Source organism: Astatotilapia calliptera, chromosome 8 (assembly GCF_900246225.1).
Source record: "Astatotilapia calliptera chromosome 8, fAstCal1.2, whole genome shotgun sequence".
NCBI classification, from domain to species: domain Eukaryota; kingdom Metazoa; phylum Chordata; class Actinopteri; order Cichliformes; family Cichlidae; genus Astatotilapia; species Astatotilapia calliptera.
The window spans coordinates 24,391,660-24,404,631 of NC_039309.1; the positions used below are offsets into that span (position 1 = coordinate 24,391,660).

A 12,972-nucleotide genomic window follows, 5' to 3' on the forward strand; every position below is an offset into this window, starting at 1 on the left:
CACAACACAAACTACTTTCAAGATTAGGCTTCAAACTTTCCTTTTTGCAAAAGCATATAGTTAGGGCTGGACCAGGTGACCCTGAATCCTCCCTTAGTTATGCTGCAATAGACGTAGGCTGCCGGGGGATTCCCATGATGCATTGAGTTTTTCCTTTCCAGTCACCTTTCTCACTCACTATGTATTAACAGACCTCTCTGCATTGAATCATATCTGTTATTAATCTCTGTCTCTCTTCCACAGCATGTCTTTATCCCGTCTTCCTTCTCTCACCCCAACCAATCACAGCAGATGGCCCCGCCCCTCCCTGAGCCTGGTTCTGCTGGAGGTTTCTTCCTGTTAAAAGGGAGTTTTTCCTTCCCACTGTCGCCAAAGTGCTGCTCATAGGGGGTCATATGATTGTTGGGTTTTTCTCTGTATCTATGAAGCGCCTTGAGGCGACTTTTGTTGTGATTTGGCGCTATATAAATAAAATTGAATTGAATTGAATAACTGAGGCCAAATGCAGCTTCTGAACAGCTTCAGTCACACTGAGTGAAGCTGTGCTGGTGCTGCGAGTGCTCAGGTAGAGCAGAAACATGCTGAATAGGAACCAGTCGATTTACCACTTAACTTATTCAAAGACAATCAACACCTTCTACTACACCAGTTTAAGAGTGGGACACTGGAAGTGTGCACAACATGTCTAAGATGTCCTCATCAAACACTGTGGACGCCACAAACTCCCTCTGTGATGTAAATGCACAGATCCTGGCCCAGTCCTCCAGGACGGTGCTGTGAAACTGACACAGGTGTTTTTCATCACAGTGGACTATCCCCACCTGCCTTAGGACATCCACGACAGTGCCAACTCCCAACATCCTGGTGTAAACTGTCTCAGGGACTACAGACCAGCGGCTCTAACAACAATAATCAAAAGCCCTGAGAGGCTGAACTACAAGTTCAGTCGACACACTCTGAAAGCATACACAGTGAAAACCAACAACATAACAAATCCATGCAATACTATTCACTGTCATTTATTATTTACACAGAAACAATACTTTTACAGAACTATTAATGGTCATTTTTATTTTCTTTAGTTGAGACAAAAACTAAAACCTTGACACTTACTATTAAAACATCACAGAGTGAAAGGACACAAAGACATGGTGGCACTAACGAGCTCCAGCCAAAGCTCAGTGCAAAACCAGGAAGTAAGCATGACCTCAGCAAAGAGGCCGACACACAGGAGATGACGAGCATGACCACGACATGTTAGTGAGATTCAGCACCTTACAGTAAATGTGAAATGTGCAGGTGCTCAAGTAAACCACACATCTTAAAGTTTAAATGGCCATGGGTAGTAAATACACTAGAGGGCTGCCCAGTTACTGTCACTTATGACCTCTGATCAGCTTCAAAGTGATAAAACCTATGAAGCCCATAAATCCTCTTTTGAAGCAATTAATATAAAATTATATATTATTTAAGAAGGATATATATTATAATTATATAATTATAATATATATCCTTCTTCTTGCTTCATCTCCTTTAAGAGAAACCAAACAAAGAACAACACCTCAGCTCAGGCCTGACGGAGGAAACCACAGTTGTTTCTTGGACGTGTTGAGCCCATCAAACCACAATGAAAAATAAAATCAATTTTGGCCTTACTGAGGCTTTGGGCTGTTTGCATTTCCAGCCTCTGCTTTGGACAGCAGACTGAAAATTTGCATAGAAACAGGTGGATGGAAATGTGCTGTGGTTAACACGACGCTCTCTCCTGTCAGGTACATCGAAAATATTTGAGACATTTCTGTGCAATATCCTTCTGTTATTATCACTATCATCATTATTATCATCATCACTATCATCATCATCATTATCATCATCATCATCATCATTATTATCATTATTATCATCATCATCATTATTATCATTATCATCATCATTATCATCATCATTATTATCATTAGCATCATCATCATCATTATTATCATTATTATCATCATCATCATTATCATCATCATTATTATCATTAGCATCATCATCATCATTATTATCATTATCATCATCATTATTATCATCATTATTATCATTATTATCATCATCATCATTATTATCATTATCATCATCATTATTATCATCATTATCATCATCATCATTATCATTATTATCATCATTATTATCATTATTATCATCATCATCATTATTATCACTATCATCATTATTATCATCATCATTATTATCATTATTATCATCATCATCATTATTATCATTATCATCATCATTATCATCATCATTATTATCATTAGCATCATCATCATCATTATTATCATTATCATCATCATTATTATCATCATTATTATCATCATCATTATCATTAGCATCATCATCATCATTATTATCATCATCATTATTATCATTATTATCATTATCATCATTATTATTATCATCATCATTATTATCATCATCTTTATCATTATTATTATTATTATCATTAGCATTATCATCATCATCATCATCTTTATCATCATCATTATTATTATTATTATTATCATTAGCATTATCATCATCATCATCTTTATCATTATCATTATTATTATCATTAGCATTATCATCATCATCATCTTTATCATTATCATTATTATTATCATTAGCATTATCATCATCATCATCTTTATCATTATCATTATTATTATCATTATCATTATCATCATCATCATCTTTATCATTATCATTATTATTATCATTAGCATTATCATCATCATCATCTTTATCATTATCATTATTATTATCATTAGCATTATCATCATCATCATCTTTATCATTATCATTATTATTATCATTAGCATTATCATCATCATTATTATTATTCTATCACTGTAGAATTCAACAGGTCTGTCTGTTTAACTTGGTTCTGTGATTTTTGTAAACGGGCCAAACTTCAGTCAGCAGAACAACTGAGATAATCCGTCCACAATAATCCGTCCTACAACACTGTGCACCATGTTTCAAAGAAGCGTTTAGGAGTGTTTGCTAACTGCAAACAGCAGAGTGAAGTCACAGAAACACACGGTTGGGGAAAACATGCAACATAGTGAAGATGTTCAACCCTTAAAATGTTTAATTGTGTTTGTATGGAAGCAGAGAAGTACAGTCAGAAGAGGCAAAAGCAAATCCTGTCTCACATAAAAGTTCACCTGGAAAAACTGCCATCGATGTGCCATAAGACTTATTTCCCACAGCACGCATGCACACAGGAGGATGAGCGCTTCATCTACAGTCCTGCTAACAACAACAAAGTGAGAGGAATGCACAGCTGTATGTGTGTGTGACCGTATTTAGATGTGTACATTTTTCTTCCATACAACAGTGCAGCCTGGGAGCAGCTGTTATATTTACATGTAATGAGCAGACATGCAGGACGAGGCATGCTTTCACAGACAAAGAGGAATGGCACCTAAAGGTCACTTTTCTCTGGGCTCAGCAGAAAACAATCACAGGAACAAGCTATATGTGTGTCTGCACACAAGTGTAGTGTGAGCAGCACATTTGCAAAGTAGCTGCAGCACCGGTGCTCCATCTCTGTCAAACAGGAGGCATTCAGGCACAGAATGAAGCTGTTTTCTCCCACACCTCCATGTGTAACGACCATTATGGGAGGGAAAACAACAGAAAACAACAGATATCTTTCAACGTAGCACTCTTAATTCTTATTCTCATGAATATATCTCATGTATATCTCATGCCATGCACATATCTTTCCACGTAGCACTTTTAATTCTTATCCCTACTTTTATTTTTTTCCATGTCTATTTAAGTGCTATTTATGACAGTATGTTTGCACTGAAGCACCGCAGCAATTTCCTAATGTTGTAAACCTGCTCAACATTTGGCAATAAACCCCATTCTGATTCTGATTCTGAAAGATCATCTCCTGGTCGTGTTTTAGGCTGGACACTGAGGATGAGCTTTCTCGCACAGCAGGTCCAATTACTAAAGTACATGCAAGTACAAGAGGCACATTTACTGCAGCAAAATTCTTATTTTCAGCTCAAATCTGCCAATGATTAATTATTTCATCATTAACTGTTCCTGACTCGTCATGTCTCCATGTTAGGGTGTAATTATTGAGGTATGTGGTTCTTTTATTTCTCTGCTTTTTATCCAATATTCAGACACCAGCGGATGCATCGGTGAGCAGCTGGAGGTTAGGAGGTTAGTATCTAGCCCAATTATACTTAGACTGGTGCAGCCAAGGATCAAACCACCAGCCACGACCTCCTCTACCTCCTGGGGTACAACCAGAAGTAATTCATAAAGTTAATGCTGTTCCCACGTCTTAAACTCTCACTGTGGAGGAGCTCATGGTGCTGAGCTCCAGGCGTGTAAAAGACTGGAACCAACACAATGAAGTATCAGATTTTAGTCTCATTAGTCCGCTCTGTCTTCACTGCGATACTGTAAAGCAGTATTTTTAGAGCAAAGTGACGATTGTGGCACATGAAAATCACTGTGCTGAGCAGGGTGACGTTACATTTGTGTCCACAAGAAGAACCTAATCAAGCATTTGTACGACTGCAATGAGAGGCAGAGAAAGACCGTAAAAGTATCCATGTATCATGACGTTTTATCTCAGTTCAGTTGTGCTGTTCTCGTGCCAAATCAATCGCAAATGTCTCAAGGTGATTTTTATATTGTAAGATAAAAACCCTCTAATGTTACAGAGAAAACCCCAACAATCAGGTGACCTCCTGTGATCAAGCAGTGTCACAATGGTGGGAAGGAGAAACTCCTCAGGAAGAAGTGAAGCAGTGACAGACACATAGTGAGTGAAGAAACACCCAGTGCATCATGGGAATCCCCCGGCAGCCTACGTCTATTGCAGCATAACTAAGGGAGGATTCAGGGTCACCTGGTCCAGCCCTAACTATATGCTTTAGCAAAAAGGAAAGTTTGAAGCCTAATCTTGAAAGTAGAGATAGTGTCTGTCTCCTGAATCCAAACTGGAAGCTGGTTCCACAGAAGAGGGGCCTGAAAACTGAAGGCTCTGCCTCCCATTCTACTTTTAAATACTCTAGGAACAACAAGTAGGCCTGCAGAGCGAGAGCGAAGTGCTCTAATAGGCTGATATGGTACTACAAGGTCATTAAGATAAGATGGGGCCTGATTATTTAAGACCTTGTATGTGAGGAGCAGGATTTTGAATTCTGGATTTAACAGGAAGCCAAAACAGGAGAAATCTGCTCTCTCTTTCTAGTCCCTGTCAGGACTCGTGCTGCATGCCACCAGTTCTCTAAGTAAACATATTTCTAAAGGTGCCACTGACATGAGATTATTATGTCAGTAACAACACTTTCAATCCACATGTAACGAAAAGAAACCATAGATGTAAATAAATAATGTGTAAGAATGAGAAGTGACACAGGGAAAATGTATTGAACACACCGACATTTATTCTGTATGGAGAAACCAGTCCCAGCTCAGGTGTGACCCACTCACCACACAGTCCCAGCGTGGGATCCTTCTATGAGCTGTAGTTCTTCCCACAGATTCAGGTCAGGTGACTGAGTCGCAGCTTTACGTTCTGTCTCTGAAAGTTACAAACTGGAATCAACGCCTCGTTGAAACCTTGTTGGTATGGTGTTTTAGGCTGAGGCCTTTGACCAAACATGGTGTGTATCACAGCATTCAATTTGGGTTTATCTGACCAAACTATATTCCCCCATATTGTCGTTTTACCAAGATTATGTGACCAGGATGCAGGTTCAGATAAGAAGCTGTATACTTGCACTATATGCAGACCTCCTTTTTTGGGCTGGTCCATGAGGGGTCGCCTCTGCAGATCATCTGCCTCTACCTCACCCTCTCCTCCACTACAGCCATGAACCTTATGTGTGGTGTTCCGCTTTTCTTCACTAAATGCTAAATTAAAAGCCCTCACTGAGGTAATTTTGAGAAAGGAAAAAAAAACCAAAACAAAACAGGGGAGTGGGGGTGAGATGAGACGCAACAGAGACACAGACAGTGTTGTTCTGCTGTATCTATGGGAGACCAGAGGAGAGCAACATACAGCCAGAGGAAAACAGAGCAAAGTAAACACAAGAGAGCTAAATGAAAGCCAAATGTCTGTGTGTGTGTGTGTGTGTGGGGGGGGGGGGGGGGGGGGGGGGACTCTGGGGGATGGGACTGTCTTGGTGAGTTATGGGCTGGGTGGGGTCACTGGGAACTCTACAACATGAGAGACCCTAAACATGCAGCCTGTGGCAGGTCCTGTCTCAGGCATGTTCACCTCATGCACAGTTGTGGTCAGAAGTTTACACACAGTCATCATAAACATGAATGCAAGTTAACTCTGGGCTTGTCATATTTCTTTGTTCCAGGGTGGACGATGGTACAGCACACAGACTCAAGAAGTAGGAGCACAAGTTTGAACTCAACACAGTCAACAGTGTATATGCAGGCTCACATATAGCTACACAAACATGTCTTGTAACTTGACGAGACAAAGGCCTATTAACTTCTCATTAGTGTTCATGATTTGCAACAGCTGGCAGTTTGACAGCAGTCATTGATGGACCAATACTCAGAACAACGGGTCCAAGGAGCAGGATGTAAGAAGCAAAGATTTACATAAGTTAGGAGGATCTCTTGTAGCCACGTGTAAACAACTGCAGATTCATCAGTTCAAACAATTATATGTACACACAGGCTACTGAGACGCTTCTGAAAGGAGACCCAAACTGACTGAACAGTTAAACCTACCATTATAGAATAAAATAACCAGTTTTATGCATTTATGTGCCTTTAACAGATCATAAAGGCATTGGTGGCTTTTTGTTTCACTGCCAACAGGGAAACAGGCCAAATAGGTCAACAGCATGGCATGTAATGAATATGCAACATTTTCTTGTTATTGTAAAGTTTATTACAACAACGTAGAGCTGGGCGATATGAGATTTTTTCATATCACGATATGTTTTTTTCATTTCAGGCGATAACGATATCTATCACGATATAAGCCAAATAACTATATTTGTAAGATTTAAATGTGCCGTTGCTCACAAGTAAAATGTGAAATAATCAGCAGCTTGTTTTTATTTAAATATTTATTTCCCATAATAAGTTCAACAGGGTAGATGTACTTAAGGAACATGAGACTTTTTCAGATAAATAAAGGCAAATATTACAAACTACACAAAAGGCAGCCGCTAAAGCGTTTAAGTTTCAAAATAGAACAAACGAAACAGACTACTAAATTGTCAATTCCACTTAGAAACAAAATATTAATTCTAAAAATAAATCTTAGTTTGTTTTACAGAATAACAGACAAAACTGACTAACTTTTGTCAATATCAAATAAACTGAGAACTAAAAGGAAATTCTCAATCTCTCCTTGTTGTATAGCTTAGCTTTTCAAACAGTTTTAACAGTTACTTTAGTCTGACAAAAGCCGAATGACGAATCAGCGCTTCCAGTCAGAGACTGAGGCTACGTCCACACGTACACGGGTATTTTTGAAAACGGAGATTTTCCGTTTTCGTTTTAAAAAATAATCTCGTCCACACATAAAGGCAGAAATGAAGGAAAACGCTGCTATGAACATGCCAAAGCAGCAGGTGGCGCTAGATTCCTAACCGTGCAGAAATGTTGGCCAATCAGAAGTCTAGAAGCCTCGGTGGGAAAAAGTAAACAAAGCTGGGGCATAGAAGCAGAACCGAGTCGTATGTGTGGAGGGACAGTAACTGTGTGTATATGTAAGCATTTAAACACTGCAGAGAGTAGAATTAACAGTATTGTAGAAATTCATTTCACTGAAACAATAACGTGGCGCACAGTGTGACGCATGCACCAGTTTATTGTATTTCCAGACTTGCTTTCGGCACATTTACAGTGCACGCTACTCTGTTTTTTGTCAGACTTGAAATAGCCGAAATACCTTCACCCTACGGAACTTCTATGGCTCTTCCGTTCGACAATCTCTCCGGCATTGGAACCATCATCTGTTTTCTCTTCGGTCACGCTCGGTTGATTTTTCTAGTCGGCACACTCATTTCCTCCATTACCCGCTAGCTGCTTCCCAAACAAACACACGTGTGGCTTGGCACTTGTGCTGTATGTAACAAGTCACGCGACGTGACGCTGCGGCTGTGATTGGTTCGGCTCTGCGCTACTGAATTTGGATTGGCTGACCTTTTTTTTTTTTTTTTTTTTTTTTTTTAAGAGGACAAGAGCGGCGAGGTCTATCGCGATAGCTTAATTTCTCTATCGAGTAAAAGTTATATCGCGATACATATCGTTATCGTTCTATCGCCCAGCTCTACAACAACGAGACATTGTGTCCTTGTGTATAATTGGATGTGTGTCAGTAACTGGGCTGTGACCCAGACACAACGGTATCCAACTACATAAATGGGATTTCTGTTAAGTGTTGGTTCAAATCCAAATGATGTAACAGGGAGAGGGTACCTGGTGTGGACCTGGAGTTTACACCCCCAGGCTGAAAGCAAGACGAATGTGGAGCTTACAAAGACACTCTTCACATTTATCATCAGACAATGCAAATAAGAAATTACAAAAGAGAAACATCAAATGAAACTTTGGGATCTATGAGATCATAAAATCAGAAAGAGTGGAGGCAGGAAATGAGCTTTTTTACTCAGCAGCTCTCTAACACAAAAACAGGCATGTATTTAAGCCTTGAATGGAGCTAACACTTGAGATATGGCTATCAGACTGCAGGATCCTCCTACAGCTGTTACTACTACCAGCAATTCATATTCTATTAATACTCTCACACACAATTTTCCTTTACGGCTGGGTCGACTTCTGCTCATCACGCTGCCTTTGTTCTCTACATCTAATAATCTGACAGCTCACAGAACGATCTGGCGTCTGTGGAGGTCTCCACACCACAGCTTCAGTGAATAATTACACACCTCCATGGATCTGGGGCGACCGTGGCTCAGGGGGTTGGGAAGCGTATCTCAGGGGGTTGGGTCGCCGGTTCGATCCCCGGGCTCTCTGTCCTGGTCGTTGTGTCCTTGGGCAAGACACTTTACCCTACCGCCTACTGGTGTTGGCCAGAGGGGCCGATGGCGCGATATGGCAGCCTGGCTTCTGTCAGTCTGCCCCAGGGCAGCTGTGGCTACAACTGTAGCTGCCTCCACCAGTGTGTGAATGTGAGAGTGACTGAATAGTGGTATTGTAAAGCGCTTTGGGTGCCTTGAAAAAGCGCTATATAAATCCAATCCATTATTATTATCTGCAAACTTCATCCAAACTCTTGCTAGTGACCTCGAAGAAACTGATGCACATTTTACTGTCATACTGAAGATGAAACATAGAGATGACAGCAGCTTATGTATAGATGTGCATTTCAGTATATTAGCAGTAGGGCTGCACGATTTTGCATAAAATGAGAATCACGATTTTTTGGCTTAGAATTGAGATCACGATTCTCTCACGATTTTCTTTTCCAGTATAAATATTTATTGCGCTTATTAACTGCACATCAACTTCGTTTGTCTCTGTTTGTGGCTTGGTTGGGTTTCTTTGCTTGGTTGGGTTTCTTTGCTTGGTTGGGTTTCTCAGGTTTCCCAATAGTGGGCAGTATTACCCCTTCAGTTTGTGGCTTCTTCTTTGATTATTTGGTGTGCACTACACTGCCCCCTTTGGTGATGGGTTGTAAGCAGCAGGCAAAGTTCACGCAGGCAGTGTGAGAAAATGCATGGAGCAGAAAACAAGCTGCACAACTTTAAGCCCAGTTTACATCGTTGGGGAGTTTGTTGAGCCATAATCTGTAAGTAAGCAATGTCCAACTTCATTTTCTGTAAGATTTGTTACTTTCATGTTACTTAAAAGGTTATTTGAACGTATAAGGAAAGATGTTAGTGATGAATGTAAAGCATAAGAAAAGCTATGTTGCTAACTTCTGTTTTGTTTACAAAATATGTTGATACTGATGCTTACGTATTATTTCACTGTATGTTCACAGTCTTACAAATTAAAAGAGGAAAAAACGGTCTTCAGTTAAAGACACAAAGACAAAGCGATGTGTCCTGTCGTTCCTGGCACGTCCCGGATCAAAATGCGCTACAATCGTCGTCGTCTTTTTTTTTTTTTTTAATCGTTGTCATTTGGAAATGAGATCGCACACAAGTATGAATCGAGATCGCGATTTTCTAACGATTAATCGTGCAGCCCTAATTAGCAGTACAATAGGTTGGAGGACACGTGGACACCCACAGAGACAGTGAGACTAGCAGATCCTCCCATATCACAGCAGCTCTGCAAACAGACTTACACAAACACATGTATGAACCACACAAATACACAATCAGTCCAGTCCTGTAAACTCAGAGTGAGCTTCAAAAGAAACCAAAAACCCACACTGAGAAAAGCCCAGACAGAGAGATGAATGACAGTAATTAATAGTGAATTAATACTGATGAGTGCAACAGCCCCTCTGTGTGTCTGTGTGCACACTTATACATCCTTGTGAGGACCAAAAATTCAACTGTTACTATACTTGTGGGGACCAACAGTCCCTTATGGTCCAAATGCCCGTCAAACAGCTTTTGAAGGCATGTTTGAGGCTGAAATTGTGGCTTTAGTAGCAGGGTCACAGTTAGGTTATGGTTAGGGTTCAGGTAAGCAGCTAGGGAAGGCATTATGTCAATTACATGTCCTCACTGAGATATAAAAGCCAAGTGTGCGTGCGGATAGTTATGCAACAACAAAGCGATCTGCTGGGTCCACTGGCCTGCTCATCTATGCTGTCTCTGTCTAGCAGCAGCTGCTGGGGCTGAAAATTCAGGCAGGACCCACGTGAGGTTTTAAAGGCGAGTCAAAGCCACACACTGCAGAACAAAGCGCTTGGAAGCAAAGGACTCTGTGTGAGTGGTGAGGGTTACTCAGACCAGGGCTCAGATTGGTGAGGTTTGCTGACAGGCCGAGTGGCTGTTTGAGAGTCTGCAGATCTGACTGACCTGAGGCGCCAACCAGAGGGCAGCGGGTCAATCAGGTATATATTTCAATGTTGTTGCTATGGCAATAGCAACGGTGTGATAAATCTGTGAGAAACGGGAGGAGCAGTAAGAGAGGCAGAAAAAAGTGTCTTTGAACTCTTATCTACAATGTGTGTGCCAGATGGCACCGTGCACTCTATTACATAACCAAAACAGTGAATCACATTCGTACGCACACAGAGAAAAGAGCACAGTCGGAAAATAAATGACATCAGCGCCAAACATTTCCGAAGCAAGTCCTCCAATAAGTGACAAAGCCAAAAACACGAGCAGACCCACAGGATCATCTCCTCAGACAGTGGTGCGACATCGAGACAGCGGCATAAACACCACGGTAACCACACTGCCACCACACCAAAGTGTGTGAGTGACGCAAGCCGCAGAGCAGACCGAGCCTCACGTGATCACTTACACACACTTTGAAGGCCACTTACAGACAAATGTAGTTTGACTAAGGTGAAACTGAGTCCAAGCCCATCTCTGTGGCTCTGCCATTGGCTGAGAGACTGAGGATGTTGGGCTCAGTCCTCTCCTAACCCTGCTGACTTTATCCAGTGATGACCTGCTGCCTGTGCTTGTGCTACTGGAGCCCTTGTAGAGTGTGAAGCAGCTGGCAGGAGGATTAGCACTTGCAAGTCTGAGGCGGGGTTCTCGGTTACCTAGACTCCTCCCCAAGCAGACTTCAGGTAACCATCAAATAACACAACAACAAATTGCTCGCCATATCCTTCTGCTTATCTGAATTTGAGTTGCGAGGGCAGCACCCTAAGCAAGGAAACCTACACCCTCCCTCTTGCCAGCCACCTCCAACAGCTTATTCCGGGGAACGCCGCAGCGTTCTCTCATCTCAGGGCCTCCTGCTCCAGTAGGCGACTGCCTCGGCTGGCTCCTTTCGATGTGGAGTAGTGGCTCCACTTATATCTGCGATCTCATTCTTTCGCCTTTCAACAATTAACAATAACAGACAAAAAGATCAGAACAGCAACTACAGTGCTCCATCTGATGGCAAATGGCTGCATAACATTTAGGACAACAATTTACCTGGTGCTGATTTTAACTGTAAACCAATTAGATTAAAGGACTAGTAAGTCTGGTACAAACGACTGACAAGACTAGTCCTCCAGTTAACTAGTCAGGCACATCAGGCACTAGTCCCATCTGTACCTCAATGACTGCATGGTGCCCAGGCTCTGTTGCTGCAAAACAACCCAAATCATCCCCCACCATATTCTCCACAGAAACTAAGATTGGGGCTGCAGCTGCAGTAATGCGGATGCTGCACCGGTCCGTCGTGGTGACGAGGGAGCTGAGTGTAAAAGCGAAGCTCTCAATTTACCGGTCGATCTACGTCCCTACCCTCACCTATGGCCACGAGCTGTGGGTAGTGACCGAAAGAACGAGATCGCGGATACAAGCGGCAGAAATGAGCTTCCTCCGAAGGGTGGCTGGCCTCTCCCTTAGAGATAGGGTGAGAAGTTCGGCCGTCCGGGAGGGGCTCAGAGTAGAGCCGCTGCTCCTCCACATCGAAAGGAGCCAGCTGAGGTGGTTCGGGCCTCTGACAAGGATGCCCCCTGGGCGCCTCCTGGCTGAGGTGTTCCGGGCATGTCCCACCGGGAGGAGGCCCCGGGGCAGACCCAGGACACGCTGGAGAGATTATATCTCTCGGCTGGCCTGGGAACGCCTTGGTGTTCCCCCGGATAAGCTGGAGGAGGTGGCTGGGGAGAGGGAGGTCTGGGCCTCTTTGCTTAGGCTGCTGCCCCCGCGACCCGGCCTCTGATAAAGCGGATGAAGATGGATGGTTTCTGCTGAACAAAGCACTGGGAATCATGGTCAAGCATCTCCAATTTGACCTTGTCTGGCCAAAAGACATTGTTCCAGGACTCCTGTGGATTTTTCAGACACAGCTTTGCAAACCTACGCTGTGCTGCCATGTTCTTCTTTTTTTAAGTGTACTGTC

The 12,972-nt window shown here is 42.2% G+C and overlaps 1 protein-coding gene across 2 annotated transcripts in view; it reads right to left on the bottom strand.

Annotated features, from left to right (window-relative positions):
• jmjd1cb (jumonji domain containing 1Cb) overlaps positions 1-12,972 on the bottom strand; it is a 117,607-nt gene that overhangs the window by 49,799 nt on the left and 54,836 nt on the right. The window lies entirely within an intron of this gene.